General features: G+C 47.9%; 1 protein-coding gene across 7 annotated transcripts in view; it reads left to right on the top strand.

Annotated features, from left to right (window-relative positions):
* TCF20 (transcription factor 20) overlaps positions 1-27,499 on the top strand; it is a 130,791-nt gene that overhangs the window by 37,648 nt on the left and 65,644 nt on the right. The window contains exon 1 of one of the 7 annotated variants that reach the window (XM_032689139.1): positions 16,627-16,779. The exons of 5 other annotated variants lie outside the window; for them this stretch is intronic. The gene's annotated coding sequence lies outside the window, so the exon portion shown is untranslated. Of the gene's footprint in view, positions 1-16,626; positions 16,780-27,211; positions 27,235-27,499 lie in introns of those variants that run through there. One more of the 7 variants, XM_032689138.1, reaches the window with a different exon arrangement.

Genomic DNA, 27,499 nt, shown 5'->3' on the forward strand with positions numbered 1-27,499 from the left:
GGGTACCTTGCAGGACACAGTGGGATGTGATGTCCCAGGCAGGATGGACCAAAGGTGCTGCCAGATGTAGCAGCTCCCATGTTAGGCTTTTATCTCCTCCTTTGCTGTCAGCTAACCTCCTTCAGACATTGATGGTACTATGAAATCTTCCAGGAGCCACAGCGTTTGTTTCCCTTGAAACTTGGGAGGGCAGGGGACAGCAGGGAAGAGGATTGTGTTTTTTTAAAAATCTTGTTTAGGCTTTTATTTGCCTGGGGGTTTTTTCCCTCTGGAGAGCACACAGCTCACTATTTCAGGCTGGTTTTTGCCTGCAAGAAATTCCTATGAAACGATCAGAGGATTTGAGGGTCTGTGAGATGCTTCTATATTTTGAGTCCTAATCACTTAGGTGAAAAAGAATAAGTAAATTATATATTGAACTGCTAACTGGTGCTGAGGCCTGGTGGTTTCCATGGCAACTGGGCTGGAAATAGCTGCCTGTGACATCACCAGCACGGCACAGGTAGAGTTGAATCCCGCCACCGTTTTTCCCTGAAGAAGTGAGTTAGGCAGGCACAAACACCTTGACATTGCAATTAACATATGCAAATATCCCAGCCACCCTGGGGGCACCTGTCCATCGCCAGGGTACATCGAGTTCACAGCGCACACAGCAGAAATGTCTGAGCCCTCTTGAAGGTACTAAGGGAGGCCAGATCCCCCCACCCCACACCTCCCCTCTGTGTTGGCTGCATTGGGGTGCAGAGCCACAGAGTGAGGCTTCCGGCCCCACATCTGGGTTGGGGGACTTGAGTCTTCTCCAGTGCCCGGTGATACCCCAGTTGCCCGAGCTGCTCCTCTAATTCATCTTACGGTTGCAGTATTACATGTGAGAGGGGAGAGACTTCTAAACAGCTTGGACACCCTTTCTTCTTTCTGGAGATGGATAAAAGACATGGTAGGTTTGGTCTTCTTTTTCTGGTTATTTTCTGGAGGATTTGGTTTTATTTTCCCTTTCTTTTTTATCTTTGAGATGCCAGGAATTTAAACTCTGATCTTTTCTGGCATTGCTGAAGGACAAGTGGGAGGTATAAATGAATCTATGAATGTGAATGTTTAAAACGTTAATTGAAGGGGTGAACATGGTGAATCTTTAACAAAGGCTTTGTCTACTTAAAATATTAATTGCTTGTTGAAGTAAATACATTTTAAGCAAAACAAACAACCAGCCTGATTAAGCATAGTTATTTGATTATCCTGGTAGAGTGGAGAATGGAGGTTCTGCCTGAAGCCTCTTGCACTGTACTGAAGGTACAGGAGTGTCACACTTCTCTGTGACAGGAACTGACCCACACTGGAGCCTGGGTAGACGCAGGCAAGGTGGATGTGAAGAGTAAGTTTCCTGTTCAGCTGTGGAATTGAATATCATTTAGCCAGCAACACCAAAAAAACCCACCCCACTGATCTGATTACCTAGCTCTACACATGACCAAAACATAGTAGATGTGGTACTTCCTTCCGCGTGTTTTCTGGTGTTTGCGTTCAATTTAGTTTTAGCTGTCCCAAGTGATTGCATTTCCAATGTTTTCCTGAGAAGACGAGACCATATGTCTCCTGTTAAGGTGATTTTGTCCTCTTTTCCTCATGCAGCAACAAGCCTGTGTGTTTCTTTTCTTGGTTTCCACTGGATCTGAGGAAGTAGCGTTGGATGATCCCCTTTTTAATTTGTGCCTCTCAGAGGTTTGTAGACAGTTCAGTTCCCAGCTCATTGGCCATTGCTTAGCAAGCTCTCATAGTTAGTCCTTGTGTTTGTAAATTATTTCTGGTTCTTGATAATGCACTTGTTTCTCTTCTTCAACCTTCTATTTTGTAATGAGTTTTTCTGAGCAGGTTTCTGATATGGTTGCAGCCAAAATAATTTGAGGCTACTAGTACTGCAGGCACATGCAGCAAGTGGAGCTATTTGCCTCCAGCAGTGCCCACCTGTACACAGAAGTAGCTCTGTTACAAAAGTCTTCTCCAGGAAACTCCTACATCTCCTATGCCTGTGTCATTGCAGTGGCTCTGAGTACCAAACACATCTGATGTTTCAGTTGTGATAGCTGCTTCTCTGAGGAAGGGTCTCATACTCTCTCTTGCCTTTGGTCAAAACAGATGCACTCTGGGTAATGTTTTACATTTAGATTTAAACGCTTATCTGTTGTATATGCATAAAAACATTCAGTGTTTATAATGAGAAAAATGACACAGGGCAATGGATGGGCAGTTTACTGGGTGCCGTGGCTTTGCAGAGTGTTGTTTGCAGATAGTGCCTGCATGGACCGCCTGCTGTGCTTCACAGGCCAGTAGTGACCTGTGCACCACAGTTTGGGTGATGCTGTTCTAGGGCCTTATCTATACTAGAAAAAGGAAGACAAATGTTGCATAGTTTATCGTCCTGTTGTAAAGCTAAATGACATTGTGGAATGGTCTGGGGGTTTTTTAATGTCAGGAACTGATTCTTGCATATGCTGCAGCTGTGTTTCTGCTTCCAGAGGTGAAATAACTGTCCTGATTTCATCAGTGTAGAAACAGATATGTACTTGGAACTACAGAAGACTCCTACCTATATAATGTAATTCATTTTGGAAGCAAGTATTAGTAGCCCCTTTTTCCTTCTTTGGATGGACTACTTTAAACCATTCATATTATTGTGGCTTCCAAGGGGTTTTTCCTTCCAACTTGATTTGTAGGCAGTGCCCCAAGAAGTAAATAGATATGAGTATGAAAAATATGAAGAACTTCAAAACCTTACTGACAAAAGGAAAACCTTGCAATGCATTTCCCTGCTGCCATCCCTAGTTAGCTGTGCTACCACTAGTGATGAGGCAGAGGAGTTTGAGATCATCTGTGGCTCTTAGAAGAAACGCCAAAATTTAAAACCTAACACCCATTGCTGAAGGCTTTTGAGCAGTCATGAAAACCTAGCATTTGTTTAGGCACCTTAGTGTTAGCTGAGCGTTTAGAAGATGCTTTCTCTGCTTAGACATGCAGTAATCATCTATTGCATGATGCTTGAAGGACTACAATCAGCATTTCTATCTTAAGGTACATACTTGTTGCGTTCCTCAGGGTTTCTAACACCTCCTGCCTTTTATGCATCTGTCTTTCAAAAGGTGAAAACTTTGGGCCTAATATGGACACAGTTTCGTAGTATAGCCCTCTTGATAGGATGAGAAGGAATGGCACTGCTCAGTGTTCCCATCAGAGTCCTTGGCAAATGCATCTGTCAGGAAGGATTTGGTGATGGGTGTTAAGATAACGAGCCACTGGGGAGGGGGTGAGGGAGGGGAAGGCAGGGGTGGGGAGGTGGACTATGACTTTTCACTCCTTGTCACCTCTACTTCTCTCCCAATTCACACGGTCTTCAGAAAAAGGAAAAGCTGTTACTATTGCTGACTGCTCAACTCTTGCAGAGTTCTTGATCTCTGCACATGCTGTGCACAATACCTGTGCAGTGGTATTGCTTGGGAAGGGTGAAAGCCCAGAAGATAGGGGTTTATTGTCTTCTATGCTGAGGCTTGCCAAGGTCCCAGTGGCTGCAATCGCCAAAATTAGATGGTTTGTGTTTGGAGTTAGGATATCATCAATGGGGCCTACTGGGGACAACCTGCTGTTTATGCACCCTAAAAATACCACTTTGTCTTCTCTCTGCCACAGAGTGGATGGGAAGGGAAACAGGACCGAGTACAGGGCTCAGGGAATGAGAAGGACGGAGGGTGGGTGGAGGATGATCTTCAGGAAATGAGTCTGGCGGCTGGAAGGAGTTTGGCCCCATTTAAAATGGCTGCTGCCGCATTCAAGGGGCCATTTTAAGTGCCTGTTATCCTACTCTCGCTTAAGGCTGTAATTTGAATGAATGTGAAGCCAACAAAAATGTTAGATTCCTGTACAAATCTGTTCTGATTTGGGGATTCATCCGAGTCTCAACAATGCGTAAAGTACTGCAGAATGAGAGGTGATACATTGTGGAAATATAAGATATGAATTTTATATTTATTACTGACTTGGCAGGGTGCTTTTCACATCACCATTCTGGTACAATTTTGATTAGATTTTTATGCTGAGCATCGGAGAAACACTGCTCGTGTGTACGTAATTCTCTTTCCCTTTTGTGCATCCTTTCTCTGATAAGGAGAATTCTGTGCTGATGAGACAGGGTTGTCAGTCATTGCACTGTAACGATACAGTTCAGACAATGCCAGTGAAAACTTCCTCTGCCAGCTTGGAGGATGTGTGTTGACATGGAGCAGAGTGCTGCTAGCAGTGAGAGAACAGGTAAGTTTCTGTGTCCTACCCAGTTGACCTCTGCAAGAGTTCAGAAGGGTGATGGTGGTTTCCATCACGTTGCTGCGTATGGGGGAACCTGTTCAGTAGTCCTCGGTCCATGTGTTGCTCTCATTTGTCACAAATTGTTGTCTTGTAATGGATTTTGTTTACTCCCAGCATGTGCTGGCTCTGAACTAGCACTGAAAGCAGATAAAATTTTATCTGCAGATGGAGTGCTGTCTGTTCTCTCACAGGTACTCGTTTTCTTTAAACGGGAAAGCATCAGGAAAATACCCTTCTCTATAGACTATCTCAGAGAGTCAGAGTTCTGGGGCAGCGGTAAATCTGATGTGTATATTTATATATAGTCATTTATGCAACTCTTGTCTTTTGTGTATAGCTTTTTACAAGCATCAATGCATGTATTTTACCTTGCTTTGTATTAAAACTAGTAGTGTTCCCATTTTATAGCTTTATAAAGAACTGTGTTGTGTGGTTTGAGATGGTGCAGAAAGTCTGCATTAAAACTGGGAACTGAACCCAGACTTCTGGAATTCTCAGTTCGGCGTCCAATACCTAGGAAGAATGAGAGAGAAGGCAGGATGATTTTTGTGCTTATTTCAAGATACATTTACATATTTTTGTGTTGAATTGGCTTCTGGAGATGAGCAGCTTTGATGTGGCATTTTTCATTAGAATAATTGTATTGAGAAGGAGCTTAAAATGATAAAAATGTAGTAGTTTCTTTGCATCTTCACCACAAACAGCATTGCAATTGTACTTCAGGAATGCACTTGGCTTGTGGCATTTGGTGGAACCAAAAGATTTCACTCAGTATGATACTGGCAGAGAAAAATGTATGAACAGATGATTGCCAGCAAGTTGATTTACCACAATGAGTTTATAAATTGTCATCTGGGCTATAGGAGTTTCACTCTGTGATCCTTCTTCATTGCAGTAGGTAGTAAAATGTTTGCTTGTACCATCAGGATGTTGCTTGGTTCAGTGTTGCTGTGACTCGGCTGGCAAATGGTAACTTGTTAGTCATGGTAACTCAACTGCTTATTTCTGTGTTTGCAGCTCTTGAACTGATTTTGGTGGGTAGCTATTGTCAATGAAAGGCAAGTAAAAGGAAAAGCCTGGGAGTTAGCTGGTTGTAATCCCTGCCCTCACTGCTCACCTGGATAGAAGCAGATCTGCTTGCAGAGCTGATGGCGAAAAGAAATGGGAAAAGATTTGTCTGGGCCTGTTGCTGGTTTACCTAAGTAATTCTGTCACCTTCGTTAGAGCTGTGAATTCCTATATTCAAAGTTTTGGCAGCTAATGGACAAGGCTTAAGGGGGGTGTTATATGGGTTAGTAGTTTAGTTCCTACCCTCCCACAGCTGGAAGACTGACTCTTTGCAGAAAAGGTGGAGAGCCTTTCCCTTGTTGAGAACCAAGCTGCCCTTTTGGGCAGCCACACATTAGCCCATACCTTGACATTACCCAGCAGCGATCTGTGAAGTCAGGTGGCTCCAGCCTACAGAAAATGAACTTGTACTCTTGCCTAGCCCCTGGGCTGCAGATCTTCTATCTGAGGTCTAAAACCTTAAATAGCCCACATTCATGGCCCACCTCTCCAGGAGGAAACCTTGCTTTAAGTGTAAAACCACTGTGCACTTAACACTTGCTGATGCAGGGAAGTTGGCATGCAATAAGCAGGGGTGTGAGTTTATGGCTCCCCAGCTGTTCTCGACTATTTTGTGGGGCATTTTTCATATGCAGTTAAGACTTGAGCTGCTTGCTCCAGCAGTGTCAAGTAAGAGTGGCTACGGCGTGAGCTGGTGTGCAGTGCCTGCTGTGCCGTCTGCTCAGAGCCCTGCTTGTTGATCCTTTCGCAGGAAAGGGTGAACAAGCCCTTGGATAACATTTGGATTTTACAGGAGGCCACGCAGGATCAGAGGGGCAGCACGGTGATGGGGTGGAACTGAGGAGCTGTGAGACCAGTAGGGCTGCACATGCTGCACCAGACACAGCTGGGACGTGTCGGGCTTAAGAGTGCCTTGGTCGAGGCAGGAGCATCGGTAATGCAAGTGGAGAGTGCCTGTGTGGGATGGGGGCAGCGTCCTGGAGAGCAGAAGCAAGGGGAGCCCCCAAATGACACTGGCTGCAGGACCCTGCTTCTACCCCACTCTGGCCTTGGCAGAGCCCACCGGTGGGCCGACATGCTCGGCGGAGGAAGGAGGGAGCAAGCGCTTCCCGCGGTGGAGCACGAGCTGGCACCTGAGCAGTCTCACCTCTGCCTCGCTGGCTCTCACCGGCCCTTCCTGGCTGTCTGCCGCCTCTCTCCAGCTGCCAGCCCCCTGCCCGCTGGCAGGAACCCCATCCCCTGCCCGGGCTGGGAGCTGGCAGGAGAGAGGTGGGCTGCAGAGAGTATCAGCTCCCTCGGGCCCTGATCCATCCCAGCAGAGCAGCGAGCCTCCCCCGGCTCCCCGTGTCAAGCGCGTGTTTGAGCTTGTGCTGGTCTCCTGGACACCTTCCCGGTGAGTTTTCCAGAGAATGACTACAGATGAAATGCAATTAGACACAGATGGACGAGGGGTGGGGGAGGAGTGGGAGATGAGCCGAGTTTGAAGATGGGGGGAGGGGAGCGATTAATTGCGAGGCCGTGAGGCAGGACCAGCATGTGCGAGAGGGATGTGTGCGAGGATCAGAGGTCCCCGCTGGGAAACGCTCGCTGGGCTGGGGCCGGGAACCTGAGGAGGTCTCTGTGCTCTCAACTGCTGCTGCCGCCGCTGTTGTGGTTGTTGGAGAGCCAGAGGGAAGCAGCAGGCGTGTCTCAGGGATGATTAATCATGTATGGCAGCAGCGAGGAAGGAGGACGCGGTGCGCACACGGAGACCAGCACCTCCCCTACCCCTGCGTGCCTTTGGCTCATTGACAGCAATCTCTTCTGCTCGGAAATCCAGCCCCAGAGGAGGGCAGTCAGAGGGGGACCGTGTTTCGCCTAAGCCAAGAGAGAGTTCCTTACCCACCTGCATCTGCTGGGAGCTCTGAGACTTAAGAAACTTAAATCTTCTGGATCTGGAGAAGAGTGAAAAAAATGTGAAGGCAGGGAGTTGCGCTAGTCCAGGTGGGAGGAGCGGCAGACCTGACTGAAGGTTTAATTTGTGAGGAGCATGGAAAAAATAAAAGTGGGTTTCGCAACAGCAGGCTGCAAGTGCTTCCTAGTTGGAGAGGTGACACTCCTCTCCAGTGACACCATGGCACTACCTGGGCGGAGGGGGGGCTGAGGGAATTTAAACATAATTTGGTTTCTCTTTTGAGAAAAGAATTTGGTTTTAAGTCTCCAGGATCTGAGTTTTATTGCTGTAAAGAAAAACTTAAGAAATAGAAACCTGCTTTTGTGTGCGTTTGTGATTTTTTGTGAGGTCACATGGTTAAATCAGGAGCACTGGCAGGCCTGTAACTTTTAACCAGGCTTCCCAGTCTAATGGTCATTACCTGCAGTGGTCTGCATGCACATCTTCCTCTTGCAGTTTCTCCTGCAAGTATCTGAAAGTGTCCCCTTTTCTCTGCATCCCCCATCAAAGCTAAGGCAGTATTCTTCCCACTATAACTTACAGTGGATGATGTCAAAGTGTTCATACTTTTTCCTGTTAACCTCAAAGACTGCCTTTGACAGTCTGTAACAGTTCGTACTGGGAGGTTTGCACTGAAGGAAGGTGTTTGATTGTATTTTCCTGCCTCTTATTTCCCTCTGCTCAAGATTTGCTTGGACGCCGTTAACTACAGTGCTGTCTTCTGTCACTGAGGTGGGATCTCTGGGCTAATTTTTGTAGGGTTGCTTGGACGCACTTCTTTTACATTTGTCCCTACAAGATGGCTAGAGAGTGTTATTTAATGCTTATAAACAGCTCCACATTTTCCACATACCACTTCCTCATGCAGTGCAGAGCTGTGGCCAGAATCTGGAATGTGCTAATTTCTTTATTTTCCTCCACCTTTTTTTTTTTTTTTCTTAATTGTTCTAAATGTAGCTAAGTAGTATTTCACAAAGCTAAATATCCTCACAAAATAAGAAAGGAGTAGAGCATACAAACTGTTCAGAGGCAGGACTGGAATGGGTCTCTCCAGAGAGAGTTGTGTTTGTTATGAAACGTGTGCTGAAGAGCTATGGAAAGCTAGGGTACTGCTGATGAGGTTGGAGGTACCTTTGCAGGGTTGTTTTTGGGATCCGTGGATTAAAAAGCAATGCAGTTTTTCAGGCAGAATCAAAACACACTGGTGGCATCAGAAGCTGACAAAACCAAGAGCTGGAATAAATACTTAATGCTCCTCCCTGTGAGACCTCTGCTCACAGCCAGTAGTCATGGAGAACAGGACAAAACAGATGTGGATGCCCAAGCGAGTGAATAGTGCTCCTTTATTCGTTGCTGTTGTGAAGTGAGGTGTTTTCTTCTCCTCACCAATTTGCCGAGCTTCCTTTGGGGTGTCAGTGGCCTGGGATGGTGGTGGGAGGAAGGTGCTGGAAGCAGCTGGCATTTTGCACCAGCCCAGCAGGTCTAATTTTGGGATATGAACAGCGTAACAAGCTCCTTTGCTTAGGACATGTGGAGGGATGTGTCTGCCTTGCCTGAAGGGACCATCTACCTGTTTTGAATGAATGGACTGAGAGCAGGTAGAAGGGCAGGAGGGCATCCAAGTGCTTGAGGCCAGTACAACATAGATGTTTCCATTCGAAGCTCTTCCTGAGGCTTTCTCTAAAGGCGAGCAGCAGAGAATGAGGCAGCTTGTGGTCTGTTGCGCCTTCTGCACCCACCAAGGGGCTGATGGGAGCAGGGGGCTCATGCTAAGGCTTACCTTGCAGTGTATGTGATTTAAGAGAAAGGAGGAAAATGAGGGATGAAAGGATGTAAACCAGGGACAAGAGGATGTAATTTGCTCACTCATCTGGCGGATGGGCTGCAAGAGGAGTGTGTTGCTAATTAATGTGAGCTGTTGATTGCATTTGGACAGAGGTGATGCTGTGTTGGGGAGCACCATTCACCTTTGCACTATTGGACCATCCAGGGTCCTTTTCCAGTCCTTTTCCAGTTTGTGGATCGTTTTGGCGAGCCTTCCAGCTTTGTGTTGCCCTCCAGCATCAGTGCTGGTGGCAGTGATGGGGTCCTTGGCTCCCTGAGGACTGCTGCTTGTGCAAGGTGGGGGTGGGCAGGACTCCCTGTCTCAGTTGGCACCTTCGGGGCCACCTGGTCCCCTCCCCTGTCTGGGGATGCTTTCTGGCTGTGTAAAGGGAGCTTTTAGAGCAGCCAGGGGCTGGCTGCCAGGCTGCCTTTAATTCCCCCAGCTGGCAAACAGGAGGCCTGTGTCGGTTGCCGGGGCAATGGCGGGAAGCTGTGTTAGTTTAATGAAGCATTGGGAAGGCTGCTGTTTATTTCAGGGGAGCGGGGGTTCTCTCGTCTGCCAGGATGCTCCCCGGGGGTAGAAGGGTGGCTGCCAAAGGGTTCCTAGGCCAAGGCTGCCATGCTGTCCCCCTTGACTGCCGCCCTCAGCCCTTTCCAGGGTGCAGAGGCCAGCAAGTCCGGCCATTCCTCAGCACAGCATGTCCGCCTGCTCCCCTTCCACTCGAGCCCCACATTTTCAGTGCCATGCCGTCAAACTTGTCCTCTCCCAAAAGCGCCTGCCCTTTCCCAGGGAAGACCCCCCTTGCCCCACGCATATGGTCAGGATCCAGTCCTTGCCCCATGCAGGGTGTCTCCCTCCCTGCTGCTGTGATGGATGCCCCTTCCCCTTCATTGCCCGCCTGGGGTGCAGTGCTTACCTGACTGGGGTGTTGAACTTACTCTCTTTATTTAAGCAAATGAAGACTTGAAGCATCAATGTCTTCATAGTAAAGGTGACCTACAAAGGAGGGAGGAGAAGAATGAAGGGGGGGGAAGGGGGAAGTGCCTTGCTTATGCCCCTTTTCCAGTGTCTCCTTTTGATTTAAAAGGGACCTAATGGGGGGCTTGGGCTTTTTTATCCTTCTTTGCTTCTTTTCTTCCCAGCGTGTTATTTTGAATACGAAAGGATTTCTGGTCTTGTTTAACCTCTGGGGGGGAGGGGGATTCGATGCACAACTTGAGCACTAATAGGCTTATGACTATTCAGATAAAACTTCATTAACTGATTATTTAAAAAAATAAGCCTTATTCAGACCTGTTAAAAATCAAGAGAGTGTAAATGGGTGTGAACAAACAAATACTAGGTGGAGAGGTTGTCTAGAAGTTCACTATCCTGTGTCCATTTAATAAAAGGCTAAGAAAAAACCTCAAGCCACAGACCAATGAATTTTCACTACAAAAAAGGCAAAATAAGACTATTATATTGCAAAAAAAAAAAAAAAAGGCCTTTTCATATGTGTAAAGATAGATGTATTTGGTAAAGCTGTACAAACAGAAATGCACCTGAATTTTTTCCCTCTCTCCCCTCCTCCCCTTTTTTTCCTGTTTCCCGTTTAAAATGCCATACAGACAAATGCTGTCCTGGATGATGCTTCCTCAGCTGGTGTAGCAGAGTCTGCCCTTGTCCTGCAGGAGCAGCTTTCCGCACCAGCCCTTGCAGGACCAAATCCCACCCCCCCAAGTACAGCGGCACATTATGCGTGCCCGTGCTCCCGGCCAGGGCGGCAGCATCCCGTGGGGGTTTGCAGGTCGCCTGTGCCAGCCGTGCCATGTGGATGGAGCACAAGGAGCCAGTCTCTCTGCATGAAGCCCACATCAGCCCAAACTCTCTGACGCCCTGTTGCTACCCTCCCTCCCTGGCCCGTTTCTCGCTGTATGCGCGAGTCTCGCGCCCTGTGGACGGCTGGTAATTAAAAAACCTTGGAGGGGGATATTATTGAGTTAACAGTAGTTATTTGTCAGGCTGCTGGAGAGGGGGGAGAGTGATCTATCCCCAGGGAAAGCTGCACTGACGAGGGGTGGGGGGGAGCAGGAGGGAGGAGGAAGTGGGGGCGAGATTGGCAGGTGACTGCCAGCTCCGAGGAGATGACAGCGGCAGCAGCTCCGCCAGTCCCACTTGAACACTGCACTGCAGGTACTGGGTTAATGGGTGGGAAGTGGTGAAGAAGAATATCAGGGTGGGTGGCTGGAGGGGAGGGTGTTGGTGTGGGGGAGTTGATTTCTGCTAAACGCCAAGATAGAGATGACACTCTCTGTATACATGTAATCATTAGACTTTTCATTCCCAAGAATATTTTCCTTCATATAATTTTTTAAAATGCAGAGAAAGCTTTCCCCAAACCTGACAGTATTCTACCTACAATCACTTCCCCCTTGCCAATATTACCATGCTCTACAAAAACGGTCTGAAATGCTGAACTATTTTTGACCATTTCATTTGGGTTATTTGTAGTGAAATTTTAATTCTTAAGGTGCTAGGAATAGGTTCCTCAGTCCCACATCATCTCCATGTAGCAAGGCCTTTTTACTGAATGTGAGACTGCATTACAATCTAAACCTCACAATTTTCTTGTTTGATAACACTGACTATCCAACTAGAAAATTCATGTATCCTCGTTTTGCAGGACTGGCAGGTTAGACCTAGGCTGAAGTCCTGATTGACATCTGCAGACAGCATTCTTGCTCATGCTTTCTCCCTCTCTCTCTCTCTCTCTCCTGTGCTCATGCTGTCTCTCTTTTTTCCCCCTCTTTTCCCTTTTTGGAGGGCAAAACATCTGTTTGCAAAGGGCTGAGGACACATGCTGCATAGGGAGATAAAAGCAAAGAGCCCTTATCCCATGTAAGAGTTCATAGATCTGTAACTCAGGGGGCTGGCGACAGGGTTTGACAAGGGTTGAAATCCTTCTGTCTTTCTCTCTTCTTATATATTTGAGTTTGAAAAACAAAAACAACCAGGGTTATCTCAGATGTGCAATAGTGAGGATTTAGGTGTCAGCTTCGCTATCAGTTTCATTCTTTGTGCACAAAGAGAGAAAGAGGATCACAGATTTGCACCTAAGCTACACAGAGCGATGCCAATGCCTTGGTTTATCACAGTGAAGGAAGCCCATGCCTCTCCCTGCCCACTACAGCAGAGTTAAGCCCCAAGGGCCTTACACAGGCAGTGCATCCTTTCCCTCCCTGCAGCAGGAGCCAAGTTTAAGGAATGGGATGAGAGTTCAAGGCACACATACGATTGTAGACCTGCATTGTATAGATAGCAAAGAAAGGAAGCTTCAAAAATGTTCTGATGCTTTTCCCTCCCAGCACCAACAGTCGCCTGTAAAGTATTTAGCCATAAAAGTGTGCCTTTTCTCTTTGACCTGCCCTAATTGTGGAAAGGGCCACCACCTATGCTCGTGCACCTGTGGTGTTACAGGTTTTAGTCCAGAGACTAGGTAAGGTGTTCTGAGCTATGAAAACAGCTGATGGGCTGGTCTATACATCCAATTTAACCTATGACTCAGGTGTTGTACTGGTGTGCTTATCAGAAATGCCTGCAAGAAAAGGGGCAAAAGTCCCTTTGATTTTCCAGCACTGACATACTGATTTACATTACACGGAGATACATATTTTGACTGCTTGACAAAGAAAATCATGCCCATGATAGCTTCTTGTCAAGCAAGTAATCCCGCTGAATGGAAGCATGACCAGCGCCATCCATTTTGAGGTCTCTTCTGCATGGTAGTTTCCAGAGTCCTGGTGTGGCCAATTTCAGGGAACTGTGTTTTAACCTGGTGACTACCTGCAGACTTTGCTGAGCAGTGCTGGGAGCTTTGGGCACTTAGCAGCTTTGAAAATGACATCATAGGCATCTTAAATGTACTTTTCAAGCATGCATTGGTTTTAAAGCTTCCAGCTGGCCTTTTGGCCATATATAAGCACTGAACTGCTTACCAGGAATGGCAGTTACTTGAATGCAAATAAAAATTACGTTTCTCTCCTGCCTTCGTCCTCCCCTTTTCTGCTTTCCATGTGGAATAAGACCTTGGGGATGTCTTGAGCTGGACCGTGAACTCCCTAGACTGTCCGTTTTGCTAAGGGTAGAAGGGCTTGCTGTGTAAAGCCCTACCTGCTCTTTGGATACTTGCACTACAACCTGCCATATTTTCACCGTTACTCACGTGTGGCAGCAAGAGTTTAGACGCATGCAGCCTTGCCTAGGGGTAAAAGGGGCTGGGGGAAGACACCAGCAGAAGACACAAACAAAACCGCTAGTTCAGAGCTCACAATTAACATGACTGAGATTTTGAGCAAGTCTCAGGGTAGCGGTAGCGGGTAACACAAAGCCAGCACTGGGAGCTCATTTTAATTTCAACCATCTTGTGCGTGTGTAGTTGGCTGTCTTTGTTTAAAGAACTTGGCCTTCAGGTAGATTTTATTTGGATGGCTTGCTTATCCAAAGAACATTAACGACTTTCCTTGAGGAGTTCTAGCCAGTACCTTTGCACCCCGGTTCTCCTCTAGCCCTGTTTTCTCTTTTCCATAATCTCCCAGTGCCCGGCAGCAAGCCTTTAGGGTACATGCGCAAGCAAAAGGAGCTTGAGTTGGGGAATTAATATTCCTGGAACATAACACCAGCAGCATGCACACGCTGAGGAGAATATTAGAGCTATTAGCGGTGGGAGTTTGGAGTGCATGCAATATCTAGATGGAGAATTCAATGTGATTAATCTGCCTCTAAGCAGCAGCCTCCGGGCTCTGGGAATTCTGTGGCACGTTTGAAATCAGAACTTTTTTTAATTACCTTTCCGCATCAACAAAACAATTGCAGTTGTGTGAAAATAAGCCCATTCAGTCCCTGCCCTGTCTCTGTTCTTTTTTTTTTTTTTCCCTTTTTCCTTTTTGGATGAGACATGCTACCAGAGCCCTGAGTATTCATGGTCCCAGCAGCTCTGACAGCACTTCACACAAGTGCAGAGGGACTTAACCTGGGAGACTTGGCCAGCCTCCAAGTCAGGTAATTGCATCATGGGCCAAGTTGGAGCAAGCCCATGCTAGTCAGTGTGGATGTGTTAGATTCCTTCCTCTTTCCCACTTCTTTTTTCTGCTTCCCAACAAATGCCCATGCCTTCCTCTCTCCCCCATTCCCCTCCTCACCTTGCATGGCACGTTGGCAGCCATGTTGTCTCCCTGCCCACTGGCAGGTTGAGAGAGATTCCCCGAGAGAGAAGGAGTGGGATAAGCGTGGAGGTTTTCTCTCACGCAGTCAGCAGGGTGGAAAAAAATAGATAAAAAAGATGAAAGGAGTCAGTATAAAAATGGTAGTAAAGTTGTGGCCAAACAAGTAGCAAGACTTGCTGAAGGATATGAGATTGGATGGGGTTCTCACTGCTTGCAATTCATACCTTTTCCCTCCCTCTCACAAACAGAGGCAGGAGTTTATTCCTTCCATTGCAGCCTGGTTTGTTGCTCTACTGGCACAGAGAAGCCATAAAACAACAGGGGAGATCTTCCTTGATGCTGTGGCTCTGCCAAGGCTGGGATGATGCCCCAAGGCACTGGTATTCAGAGTTGATGTGGGAACTGAGGCTTTGGCCATGGAGGAGCTCCCACCTGGAAGAGCATCTTCTGGCCGCCTGGATTTTATGCTGGAAGCACATAGAGCCACGGGGGTACAAAAGTTTCCAACAAGTGTCTTGGGCTTCCAGTGCTGCTGCCAGCCCTCTGGGGCACCTCAGGCACTCATGGGGTGCTTCCACCGTCCAGCAGCAGCAAGCTGGGAATGTACTTGCCAGCTGGTTCATAGCAGGGATCTGGATCGCTTTCTCCTCGCTTCTCGCTCGCTCCACGTACAGATTTCCCTCCCGCCGCACTGGCAGGTTGTGGGAAGGGCAGGCTACGATGGCAGTGCTGTTTTCTCCTCCCTTCCAGGTCGGCGCAGTGATGGGAATTGCTTTGCAGGTCTCAACGAGGGCAGGGATGAAGTTTGGAGAGAGGAGTGAACACACTGTGAGGATCACAAGCTGTCTCCTTTTTGGGTCTGCAGTTCCAATAACTTCATAAATATAATGTTGTCTGCAATTAGCACCGTTTAATTATTTAATTTTTTTTCTTTATTTCACTTGGCTGTGGCTGTGCCCTTGGCTTGTTCTTCTAAATTCCTGGCCTTCAGGTATGATTAGCACAGTGCAAGTGTTTGAGCTGCCTTGCTTCAAAAGGTGAAAGAAAATATCCCATTTTAAACACAAGTAACAGATTTTTATTTTTGGGGCTTATTTACTGACATGTTTGAGGTTGTGTTAAATTTTGAGAAATTGATGTTAAACAAATGCACCAGCTGAATAAACAAAAAAAGCCCCACATCTTACAACTTTCCAGGTCACATTAAGCCAATAGCTACTTAATGAGCTGTTTTTTTTCTTTTAGGCTTTATTTCAGATATGACCACAGAAGTCTTATATTATCAGCTTTTGCTCCTAGAGCAACAACTGAGGATTGCCTTGTATTGGGAGTACATCAAAGCGTCCTGGCCTTTCTTTCATCTACCCCAGCCTATCTTCCCCTCCCCAGGGCACCTAAAACCTAAAAATACACTAGGGAATCGAAAACCTCACCCTATTGCCATGCTTAGGCCTCACACTGTTACCTTAATTCTGACCTTTAATACCCCTTTTACTCGAATTGTAGCTTAGTAGTGGTTTCGGATCCTCAGATGGGGAAACCCCCCCCAAGTGCACATTGGTTAGCATTACCTCTGCCTGGCCCACGGTTCCCAGACCTCTGCCATGGAGCTCTGGTCACTCTGTGCAGTCCTGCTTGCCCAGTGGCTCTCAGCGCTGCCTTCCCAGCGTGCCTTCTCCAGCACAACCCGAAGCATCTGCCTGTTTTGGTCCTTACCCTGCAATCCCCCTCCACCATACCCCCTAGAGCTTCTCCTGTGGCCACTGCTACCCCTTGATTTTCACCCCAGCACCTCATTCTGCTCCAGCATGAGCAGGTCCAGAGAGGCCATGGCAGGTGGCCAAGGTGCCGGAGGGCTGTGGGAGCCTGTGCTCCGTTGGAGGATGGTGCCTGGGCTGGCACTTGCTGTCTGTCCTGCTCAGACCACTTTTAAAAGGTATTTCCATTGTGGTCACAAAGTTTATTTTGGAAAAAAAAAACCAACAACCCACACACAAAAAAATCACAACAAAAAAAGAGAGTATATTTTATAAAAGAAAAAAAAAGCCATTTTCTTGGCCAGCCATTTCCTGAGTTCCCTTTGTTACTACTGCAGATATGTGTTTGAATAAGAGCCTTTTCCCCTCCCCTCTCCTATTCCTCCCTGTTCTATCCTGCAGTGAAGTCACAATCCGGCGTTTGTGGGCTCTGTGTGATGTCAGAGACTCGGTCTTGTGACTTCACCGGCGGGCTCAAGCAGAAGGTGCAGACGGGGCTTAGAGAAGAGAAAAAAAAGCCCCCTCCTCTTCCCTCCCCCCCCCCCCCCCGCCCTCCACCCTCTCGGTTTATAAAACCAGTAGCTGAGATAAATCGGAAGGGGGTGGGGAGAAGCAGCAGGGAAAGCTGAGAAAGATGCCAGAAAGGTACAGTAAATGGGCTTTATCTCTCTCTCCCTCTCCCTGAAAGTTGAGAGTGGAAAATTGCCCTGCAGAGGCCAGCTCTCGCCGACCACGCGCGGCGGCGGTGGCGGCCGTGTGTCTGCGGCGCCCTGTGCGTGTCACCCGCCCCCGCGACGCCGCTGTGCCCACCCGGGGTGCCCGCGGGTGGGTGGGAGGGTGGGCGATGAGGTCCGGGGGCGGCGGGGGGCAGCTGGAGCCCGGCGTGGCTGGGCACGGGGAGCCGCTCGCCTTGTCCCTTTTCAAAGGCCCCAGCTGTTGGCTGCTCGCTGCAGTCTGGCTCCTGCTCCGAGACCGACATAAATGGGTTATGGGGTTTATGCATATGCGTGTGTGTGTGGGGGGGTGGCTTCCCCCCCCCCCGCCCTGTAAGCCTTGTTGATTTTTTTTAATTTATTTTGTTTTGGATGTGTGTGTTTATTTTTTTCTCGCTCTGCAGGTTCAGAGTAGCACGGGGGTGGATGGGGAGGGGCCTGCCATTCCACCGTGATGTGTGGGTACATCAGGAGGGAGAAGGGCAAGGCCTCAGGGTCACATTCTCAAGGGCTGTGAGATATAATTTCTTCTTTAATATCTTCTTTTGGGGGGGGGGGGGCGTTTTGGTGATGGTTGTTTTTTTAGCTGACAACTGCACAATAGCAATGTGGGTGCACCAGCAAAGAGCAACCTAAAAAAAAAGGGGGGGGGGAAGAAAAAGAAAAAAAAAGGGGGGGGGAGGAGGGAAATGGGGGGTTAGCTTGCCCCTCCCTTCTTCTTCAGCAATTTTTTTTCGCTGTGTCCAATTTACCATTCACTTGAAATTTTGGACAAAGATGGGGGCAGTGGGTGGGTGGCTTTGAGTTTTGTGATATAATATGACTGGAGCAAAAGAGTAAAGCGTAGACGATTAAGGATCGGTGCGAGGGCTTTGCTCATTCAGTCTGTTGAGGAAGCCGTCATTTTGTGTTAGTGTGTGTGTCTGGAGGAGGAAGGATAGTGGAGAGTGACAGTGGAAGGATGCCTGACGCTGTGGTGTATTTGTACTTGCGAAACACCCGCTCCAGGAAAGGAGGGCTTCAAAAGAAAGGAATGAGGGAGAGGGGGTCCTTCTCAATTTGCTCTGCGGTGAAGCCACTTCAGACTGGACTCTCGCTGCTGGGAACGTGATGTTTTCTTGCCTCCATGAAAGGGGAGGGCTGAGGAAGGAAAAGTGCATGCAGGTGTCAGGCTCCTTGCTGCCACCTCTCTCTGCCTATGCACCTCGCCCCGATGACCGGGGCTTCTCTGCTGTTCTGGTTTGCGAAGCTCCTGGGAAAAGCACCGCATCCCGTCTGCAGCACCAAGCTCCTCTCCACTCCCGGGTCACTTGGGTCCCTCTGCTGCACTTCACTCCTAAAGACCCAGAGCACATCCTGCTTTTGTAGTTATTTATTTCTTTATTTCAGCTACTGGACCCTGGCTGTCCTCTGCCAATACATTTCAAGGCTGATGAATAGCACCCCCTGCAGTTATAAAGCTGATCTTTTGTAGCACAGATGTATAATTAATTGTGCAGCACTTTTGCAGTCTGAACAGGCAAGTGTATTCTTGGAAGACACCCACGTACTGCCGCCTGCTTCTCAGACCCCCAGCTCCACGACCCTCGGAGAAGGGAGCTGTTGGCCACAACTTAAGAGCCTCTGTCCTACCCGTAGTGATGTGAAATAGGATTCAAATCCATGGCTTTGGTGTAAAAGCCAAAAACTCCTCCGCAAACAACCCCAAACCCAAAGCACTGCTGCACGGCAGGACTCCTCTCCTCTGCCTCTGCTCCAGCATGAAACAACTTTTAGGGTTATTTGCATCTCTGTTCCATCACAATGGTGATGCTTAGGGATTTTTCCCCCTTCTTTCTTCTCTCAGAGGGGAAGTAAGTTTGTAAAGGACTTTGAAGATAAAAATCCTTGTCTGCACTGAGTACTGTCTGTTGGCTTGTCTGGGAAGTGAAGCCTGGAATCACCCTGCATTCCCCTTGGAGGTTTAAGTCAAAAGAACCATTGAGGTGTCCTCCTTTGGACCTCTGGCCCCAGGGAGGGCAGAAGTGGGGGTGTCTGAGTGGGACTGGAGGGACACTGCCTATGAGTCTGGAAGGTGGGGGACAAGGAGAAAAATTCACCCTGTGAAACTGAGGGCAGAGGACATCGGGGATGTGATTTAGCCAAGATTAGATACGGAAGAGATTTTAAGCCTCATTATTTTGTCTGGGTATGGCAGGATTGTCCCCTATGGGGCTTTCCTCAGTTCTTTATCTACACCTGCTTTTAAATGACTTCTGAAAGAGCAGAAAACAGTGGAGAAAACCCTTTCCTTTGATTTCTCTTCGGCTGGGGACAGGGGACATCCATCGCCCAGGACTGTAACCACTGGTGTTCAGGCAGGGGGGAGGCATGCATCACTTCAGCCCCATGCTAGGATATGAAAGGATTAAATCCCTTTCCTAAGCAAAGTGGAAGGTCCCCAGGTGTCTTCTCTCAGGCTCAGAGATTGTAGTGGGAGAAAGAAGCAGGATCCAGCTGGGTAAGAGACCTCATCAAGAGGATAAAAGCATTTAGGGTAAAGGACAGTCTGTCTCCCCGAGTAGGGGAAGTAATCAGTGAGGATGTGCAAGGGTCTTAAAAAGCCCTAGGCAGGCAATGCATATATCAGAAAAGAATTTCCAGGCAGTGGTGAAGGGGAACGAGCTGAAAGCGTTAATTAGTTGCCCTCTCTGCCCAACCCCCCTCCCCGTTTCTGTTAAAATATTCCCTTTCTTATAACCACCACTGCTTTTTTCATTTTTTTTTCTTTTTTTTTTTTTTAAACTTCTGTCTCAATGAAAAGGATTGTTAAGGAAATCCCCTACATATCACTTAAGGCTAGCTGCTGAATTACTGTTTCTAGAGATGAGATAAATGCTAGCTGATTATAAATAGAGTGACTACCCTTTTTCGTCAATATTAGGCGTAAGCCCACACCTTGATCTTCAGCCTGTGGCGTGAATCACACTGTAACAGTTGCTAGTTTCAAAGAAGAGTAGTCATCCCTTCTCTCATGCCATGCTCCCTGCTGTGGAGAGGCTTGGCCCTGATGGGGGGATCCCTGGGCTGTGGGCAGGTACCCCAGGGGATGTGAAACTTCACCCCGGTGAAATGCTTTCTCTCCACCAATGTAACCAGTGTCCCTTCATTAGACCTGGGTTCAGCCAGGGTTATCAGGGGGAGGACTGCAGCCCCCCTCTGCCCAATACAGCTGCTCCTCAATGAAAGGGTTCATGTTAGGATGGCTTGTTTTCTTATTTGTGGGTTTAGGCTGTTTCTAAAAATTGCTAAAACCGGTGGAGACACATTGAGTTGGTAGGTTGACATGAACTATGCTTGCTGAGGCACCTGTTCTTGCTTCTGTGCTCACTGGTGATGTTCTAAGAAGTAGTGCTGACCTTATTTTCAGAGCCCTGATGAAACCAACAGTATTTTGTTTAGGTCTAATTAGTCAGAGCACGTTTACAGAAAAGTTAAAGGGGGGGCCCTCCGTCCTAATCACCTCTCCAGGCAAATGTGAGTGCCAGCAGGATTCTCAGCCGCAGAAGACAATCTCTTCAAGGGGAATGATGAAAGCCCTGATATATAAGCAGAGGTTGTGTTAGTTTGAACCTGAACTTAAATAGGCAACTGGAAGAGTCCCTGGAATCCTGAAACCAGAAGCAAGTTACTTAAGATTTTACTGCATGGCTTGGACTCTCTAAAGATAGGTCTGTCCAGTCTTTACAAAATTAAATGCTACTTGCTTAACCCAGGGCAGCTCTCTCTGTTACCTAATAGCTTTTAAAGCATTTTCATCCTTAGGTTAGGTGATATGAATGAAAATACGCTTCTTTCCCCCACCCCAAATGTATCAGTAGTGCTCATAAATAGTTGAATATGTTGTGTTTAAAGTTGTAAGTTCTGTATGTTCTCGTGCCCTATCCCGACTTGGATTTGAGTGTGACTTTAAAGTAATGCAGGACACTAAAATAAGACATGAACATCTTTTGAAATGTAGAATTATGGTGTTTGAGCATTGAATATATTTTAATGAGATCCAAAGTAATTAAAGTGGTTGTGTTTGAAGTAGGGTTTTTCCTCATGTTCTGTTAGCAATAGGAGATATAAGTAAACTGTGGTGGAACTTTAAAAATATTTTTAATAAACCAATCTTCTCAGATGAATCAGGACCAGAGAACATCACTATATGTGACAAAAAAAAGCAGAAGTTGGTTTATATGACAAGAAGTTCATGAGATTTCATGCAACGTCTATCTTTAGTGGACCCTTAGGTTTCTACTACACAATATAAATACAGCCTTCTTACCACATGAACATAGAAGATTTTCTTGGTTTTTGTCCAGTCTGATGCCTTCTGCTTTTGCCTCTTGCTGCTGCAAGCCCTTCTTATGTGCTGTTTCATGTGCTTGAACTATGAAGCACGGTAGCAGCAAGGTGACTGGAAGAGCTAACGCCATTTCTTCAGGGACTTTTTTTTCTCTTCTGTTGTCACAGCTGAGATTCCAAACAGCTATTGCATGCATCAGGGAGGAAGCCAACAGGGAGCAAAGTAAGAATGAAAATCTTAGTTGCTTCTAAAAATTTGGAACTATATGTCATGGGGATTTAGGCTTGTTAAGCCCAGAAATTCCCACTTCCCTGCGGGCAATAAAAAAACACCCCAGCAAATGAAACCTCTGTAAAAGGCCACCAGAAGTAAAAGAAAACAAAAATCCCTTTCTGTAAAACATGTTCAGGCAAGGCAAGGTTTTATATAAGACCACTTAAAGAGATGAGTTCTAATATTTGAATTTCTACTTTTATTTAGATATGCTTAGCAATTCAGATAATGAAGATTTATTGATGGTCTTTTCTGCCTTGTTGGAGACAGTCTTGCTGGGGAATCATGTTTGTATGGCTTTCTGGTTTTATTTCCACCTTCATTACTTTGGGCATCTGCATGGAAATGCAATCAGCTTTTCCTCAAAAGTTCAGCTGCTGTTGTTTCTTGCTTTTTCTGCTGCAGTCAGATTCTTTTGTCCACAGCATCACAATCACTTCCACAGCAACTAATTCTGTTCTGCCAGAAGCAGCTTTTTGGCAGGAGGTAAAAGGAAGAAGCAGAAGAAGCAGAGCAGGTCTTAAGGTACAAAGATCCTATTTTCATGAATCAGCCCTTTGTAACGGGAAGATGAGAGGACAGAAGTGCTGCAGTATTCAAAGACAGAGCAGAATTGTCTCTCATATGGGTGTGTTAATTTTTCTCCTGCTGTGATTTTCCTTCCTTTGAGATGCTCCAAAGTCTTTCAATCCAGTTGTTGCTCCATTGCAGGAATGGAGTGGTAGGACTTAACACCATGGCTTATGGAGGTGGTTCTAGTATCTGGAGGGGAGCTGCTTCGAAGTGATGCAACCAAAACATGACAGTCAGTATGGTGAGAATCTGTGCTTGTCCAAAATACTTTCCAGCAAGCACACAGATCCTTTGGCAGTCTTAAGGAGAGAAGTTCAATATCAGTGAATTAATGAGAGCCCTCCCTGTCTTTGCTGCAGTTCCTCGGGAGACGTCTGGTACTGCTTCTCCCTTGTGTAGGGTCAGATATAGCACTTTTTGTCTGAAGTAAGTATAAAAGAAATAGGAGGAAGGTATGGGAAATCCTGGGGCTAGGTAGGAAATGTTAATGAATGCAGCCATGCTGATGTCTTTCTTGGAGAAAGAGAAACAGGCGAGCTGCCCTTGCTTTACACTTGCTTAAAGATGTAGTTGTCCCACCGTGAATATAAGTTTCAGTCCCTGGTTGCGTGACCTGTAGGTGCCTGATCTTGCTGTCATGTTTTGTATTCTCTGTCTTCAGTGCCCATTCCCATAGCATCTAAAGGCCTCTAGATGAAAGCCATAAAAGTGCAGTGGTGAGCCTGTGCATGACATGAAATTGTGTAACAGGGGAAGGGCTTAGGATAAGGGTAATATCTTGAAGGGACAGGTGCCATGTCTGTGAAATCTGCATGCCTGACTCGGCGGACACTTCACCTTCCTGGTGCTGCTGGTTCAGTGCTTTTCATTAGCAATGAAACCTTTTGTAAAGAAGAAGAAATCTCTCAGAGGACCCCACCAGCTGCATTCAGAAATCATCTTTCCTCTAGCAAACACTGGGGTGCTCAGAGCCTTTCCCACATACGTTACCTGCAAATTTGTTCGCTATCCCCCATGCTGCATCACTTACTGTCCTCCCCCCGTCCAGGCAGAGGGAGCTCAGAGGGTTTGTGGAGATGAGAGGTGGCTGAGGTCAGGAATGGTGTCATACTTCTGTTTCCCCTCCAAGCTGCTAATGTATGCTTCTGGAGAGCCATACGAACTGAGTAATTACTGAATTACAGCTAGATCAGAAGTGGTGACCTCAAAGACAGAGGGAGACTCTCCATCTCCATTTGTCAGTCCTCTCGGGGTCAGAAAGACCTTTTTTCTCTGGGATCTGGGAGAGTGGGGAAGGGGCTGTGCAAGGTAAGCCTCACAGGGAAAAACATTTGCTTTAGCCATTGCAGAATTCATGTGCAGTAGGAGTGTCAACATTGCTTGCATGTGTGCACTGACAGCAGCACTGGTAGGAGCAATGGCACTAACCCCAAGGGCTACTTACGGGGCTTTATTTTGCTCAGAATCTCCCACCTACCATAGAGGAGGGTGCCAAGTCTTGAGGCCATTTTCCTGCCTGTCTCTGCCTTGTTTGTGCCTCTGTCCTCAAAAGCATTCTGATTAGGAGGTGGCAGGAAGGGTTTCTGGGAGGAAATGGGCAGGATTTGGAAGATTTCTGTTGTGGTAGTACCATAGTGGCTCTGTACAATTATGGCTGAGCTGATTTTCTTGCACTAAAAGCAGAGACTTCAATCTTTCTTTTGACTGTGGTGTAGCGCATCGGCTAAATTTACAGCACTTACTCTCTGATGATGGAATGTATTTGCTGGAAATTACGTGCAAACCTGTTTAGTTCGTTGCGTTGATTGTAAAATTGATGCTTTAAGGTTTTTTTTTTTTTTGTAAGTAACCATTTTTGGCCTTAAATATCTGGTTTTTTTTTTCCTTTTCAGAATTGAAGGGTGATTTACTTATAAGTTGCTTTAAGAGCTTATAGATGCTACTGATGACTTTACCCTGAAGCAGAAAAGCTTGCAGGAGTGTTGGATTCCCACTCTTGATAGTGCGTTTGCAGAATCGAAGCCCTGGTAGCGTGATGGGGTTACTTTCTTCATTTGTCCTAATAATGTTTTATTTATAATTTTTTTTTTGTTGTAACTGATGGTGGTCAAGTAAGTAGTTGTCACTGAATGGCCAAGTCAGAAGGTTGAATTTTTTCCTTCTGAAAAGAAAATGAAATGTTCAGTGGCTAAGAAAAACTTGGTGATGTGAACAAGGTGTACTAATGACAGTGGTTTTTCATCTGAAGTCTGCAGACAGCCAAAAATTAGTTTCTGAGAGAATGAAATTATCCATTAAGCTCAGTGGGGCTGTATATTGAAGCCTGATAGATCACTTTGAAAGCTGCAAAGGATATGGCGTCTGTGCTTGCGTGATATTTAACTAATACAGTTTTGATAGCTTTGTTTTCATTCTGCACTTTTATTGACCCTCTGTATTACCAGTGATGTCTACTGTACTGCAACAGCTGACAATAGTATGAATTTGCCTGTAATTTATAGCCCGATTTCTTTTAAAACTTCATTTCATCCTTTAAAATCAGCCATGTACTTTTGAGCTTGTAAATATTGAGCAACTTGTGTTGTATTTCCCCTGTAACGCCTATAAAGTAATCATTAGTGGAGATGTGGAATGCTGCTGTGCACCAGGCTAGAGATCTAGGTATTTAAGTATGCTAATTCGCTTATTTTTGGTCCTTTGAAAAATATTTGAATTAATGAATGTTCACTGTCCTTGTAGTTTTATAGCGCTTTTTTGAGCATTTTACAAAACTTTTGCTATTTATGCTGCAACTTCATTTTGGACATTAAGTGAAAAATAACAAGCTTATCTAGATAAGCTGTGCTCTCACAGTTTTGTATATACCAAAGGGTTTTACCTTAAGGTAAGTTTAAGTTTAGCTTAAGTTGGAGCGCTCCAAGCACTCCTGCCTTATAAATCTACATAAAGGATCGACCTCAATTGATGCTTCACTTCAAAATCAGAAAACAGATAATGGAAAATCAAATTATAAAAACCTTATCGAGTTCCCCCACCCCATTACAGCTTTTATCACAGTCCAGGATCCCCAGGGGGAATGCTGCTCTAACCAAGCTCTTCGCATGCCATGGCAGTCAACAAGATTAAAGCTGTTTCCTACTACAGCAACCTCGTGGCTTGTCACAGGGAATGTGCTGTCAGAGCCTCTTCTCCAGGCAAAGGAAGCGATGACCTCCACCTCCCGTGAGCGAGCGAAGCACCGAGCCTTAAATACTACATGCAAATGGGCCAGTGTTAAGGAGAGCAGGGGGTGTGCTGCGCTGCGAGAGCAACAGGGCAGTGCCCGTGTGCTCCAACTGCAATTCCCAGGGAGCTGATGTGGAGCACGTCACAGTAATTTCATCGGAAGGAGATAAGGCATAGATAACAGCAGTAGACTTCCCTCTGAAAGGAGCCATTGCCTGTTGAGTCCAAAAAGGAGCAGGCAAGTCTTTCCTGGATAATCCTGATGCACAATTGCCTGGCCAGCGGCTCGGAGTCCCTAACATCCACGAATTCTTAACTTGAAAGACACATGGTAGAAGCACGTGTAATCGTTGTCTGCTCTGGTTGTTTTCCCCGGACTACTGGCATCATTGCAGCCCTATCTAGATGGAATTCCAGCCAGCCTCCAAATTATTTTTGACAGATAATACATGGTACAAGATGTGGTGGTTCGTATTTATTTTTCATAAAAAGCAAGTCACCTGTGGAGGAGCCATCAGTGAAGTTGTCAACTGGCTGTGCTTACAACAGTCCTCAGCAGTTCATTGCTTTTTGGATGAGCTATGAGCAGGGGCCTTCTCTCAGAATACCGCTTGCTGAGGATCTGGGAAACAAAGCTTGGGAAACAGGGCACTTATTGAAACTGTCGTATCTGCTCAGTAAAGTTCCTCGCAAAGCGAGTTTTAAATGATGCTTGAGCTTTCCCTGCCCAGCACTTGGAGCTTCGCAGGCTGCCAGCCTCCTCCTGCATTTTTCACGTGAAATGCTCTCACTGGCAGATGGAGGAAACTGTAGTGTCATATAGAGCTTCCTTTGCTGGCATGCAGGCTTAAGTGAAGGAGGTGATGATTTGACAGGTGCTGCATCTTTGCTCTTAAGCTGCCCCCTCCACCAGTCTCCTTGCCCCCTCACTCTCAAACTCAAAAAGTAATGAATCATCTGAAAAAGGTTTAATCGTTTCCCCAGCAAGGAAGTGCAACTGGACCCACCGGGCTCCCAAAAGCAAGGCCGGGAGGGCGCTCGGAGGGAGGGCTGGCGGTGCCGCTCCTGGTGGCCCGGGCGGTACGGGGCTGGCGGGGCACTGCGGGGCAGGAGAGCCCGGACCCCGCCGCCTCCATGTTGTATACAGAGCTCCCCGCGGCTCCGCTGAGGCACCTCTGGTTCGGGGGCCGCCGAGCCCGGGTGTGCGGCCTGACCGCCGGCTCGGAGGGTGCTCTAGGGCTCCGCGCCGGTGGAGCGGCTTCCCAGCCCCCTAGCAGGAGCCCTCCCAGCCCGGCCACCGCTGCCGGGCGGGGAGAAGCGAACAAACGGACCAAAGCCGGTTCTTGAAACAGCTTGGGGGTGGGAGGGCAGTACTGATGAGGAGAGGGCAGCGGGTGCCTCCCCGCGCGGGCGGAGCGCGGCCGGGGTCGGGCCGGGCGTGTCCCGGTGCCGCCGCAGGGGCGGGGGCGGGCGGCACGCGCGCCAGGCGCGCCTCGCCCACGTGCTCCCGGCGCGCGGGAAGGGGGAGGGAGGGGGGAAAAGTGTGGCGCGCGGCCCCTTTAAGCGGGCGCGTGGTGGTGGGAGGGGCGGTGGCTTTCTCGCGCCCGCCGCTGCCGCCGCCGCGCGCGCAGGCACGTCCCTGCACGCGGGGGCGCGCGCGCACGCGTCGCTCCCCCTCCCCTCCCTCGCGCTCCCATCCCTCCCGCGCCCGGCCCGGACCCGCCGCCTCGCGCCGCCGTTCCCGCTGGCGCGCGCGCTGGCACCGCCATCGGGCGCCGCCATTGGCTGGCGGGGGTCAGGTGACCCCGTGTTATTTCCTGTGTGTGTGAGGTGCGGGTGAGGGAGCACGATGGGGCCGGACGCCCCCGCGCCCCCGCCCGGCCCCCGCACCCACACCCGGGCCCGCTGCCCTCGCTGCTGAGCCGCCCCCGCCCCGCCCGCCGCGGCGGGGGCGCCGAGCACGGCGGCGGGGGGGGGGGGTCTCAGGTAAGGGGCGGCCGCGCTCGCACGGGCTGGGTCGGTGTGTGCGGGAGGCCTCGGGAGGGAGCGCGGCTCCTGGCGGGGGAGGCCGGGGCTCCCCGGGCATGTGAGGGCTCTTCCGTGAGTTGGGTGAGCGCAGGGTAAGAGGAGGGCTTGTGAAAGGGCTCTTGGGAAGTTTGTCCTTCTTCATCCCTCCTTTTTCTTTAAAGAAAAAACTGTTTGTTTACGTGTGTTCAGAGAGGCCCTCGTGCTGTGTGGTGAGGTGCCCACC

This window comes from Chiroxiphia lanceolata, chromosome 5 (genome assembly GCF_009829145.1).
Source record: "Chiroxiphia lanceolata isolate bChiLan1 chromosome 5, bChiLan1.pri, whole genome shotgun sequence".
NCBI lineage: Eukaryota > Metazoa > Chordata > Aves > Passeriformes > Pipridae > Chiroxiphia > Chiroxiphia lanceolata.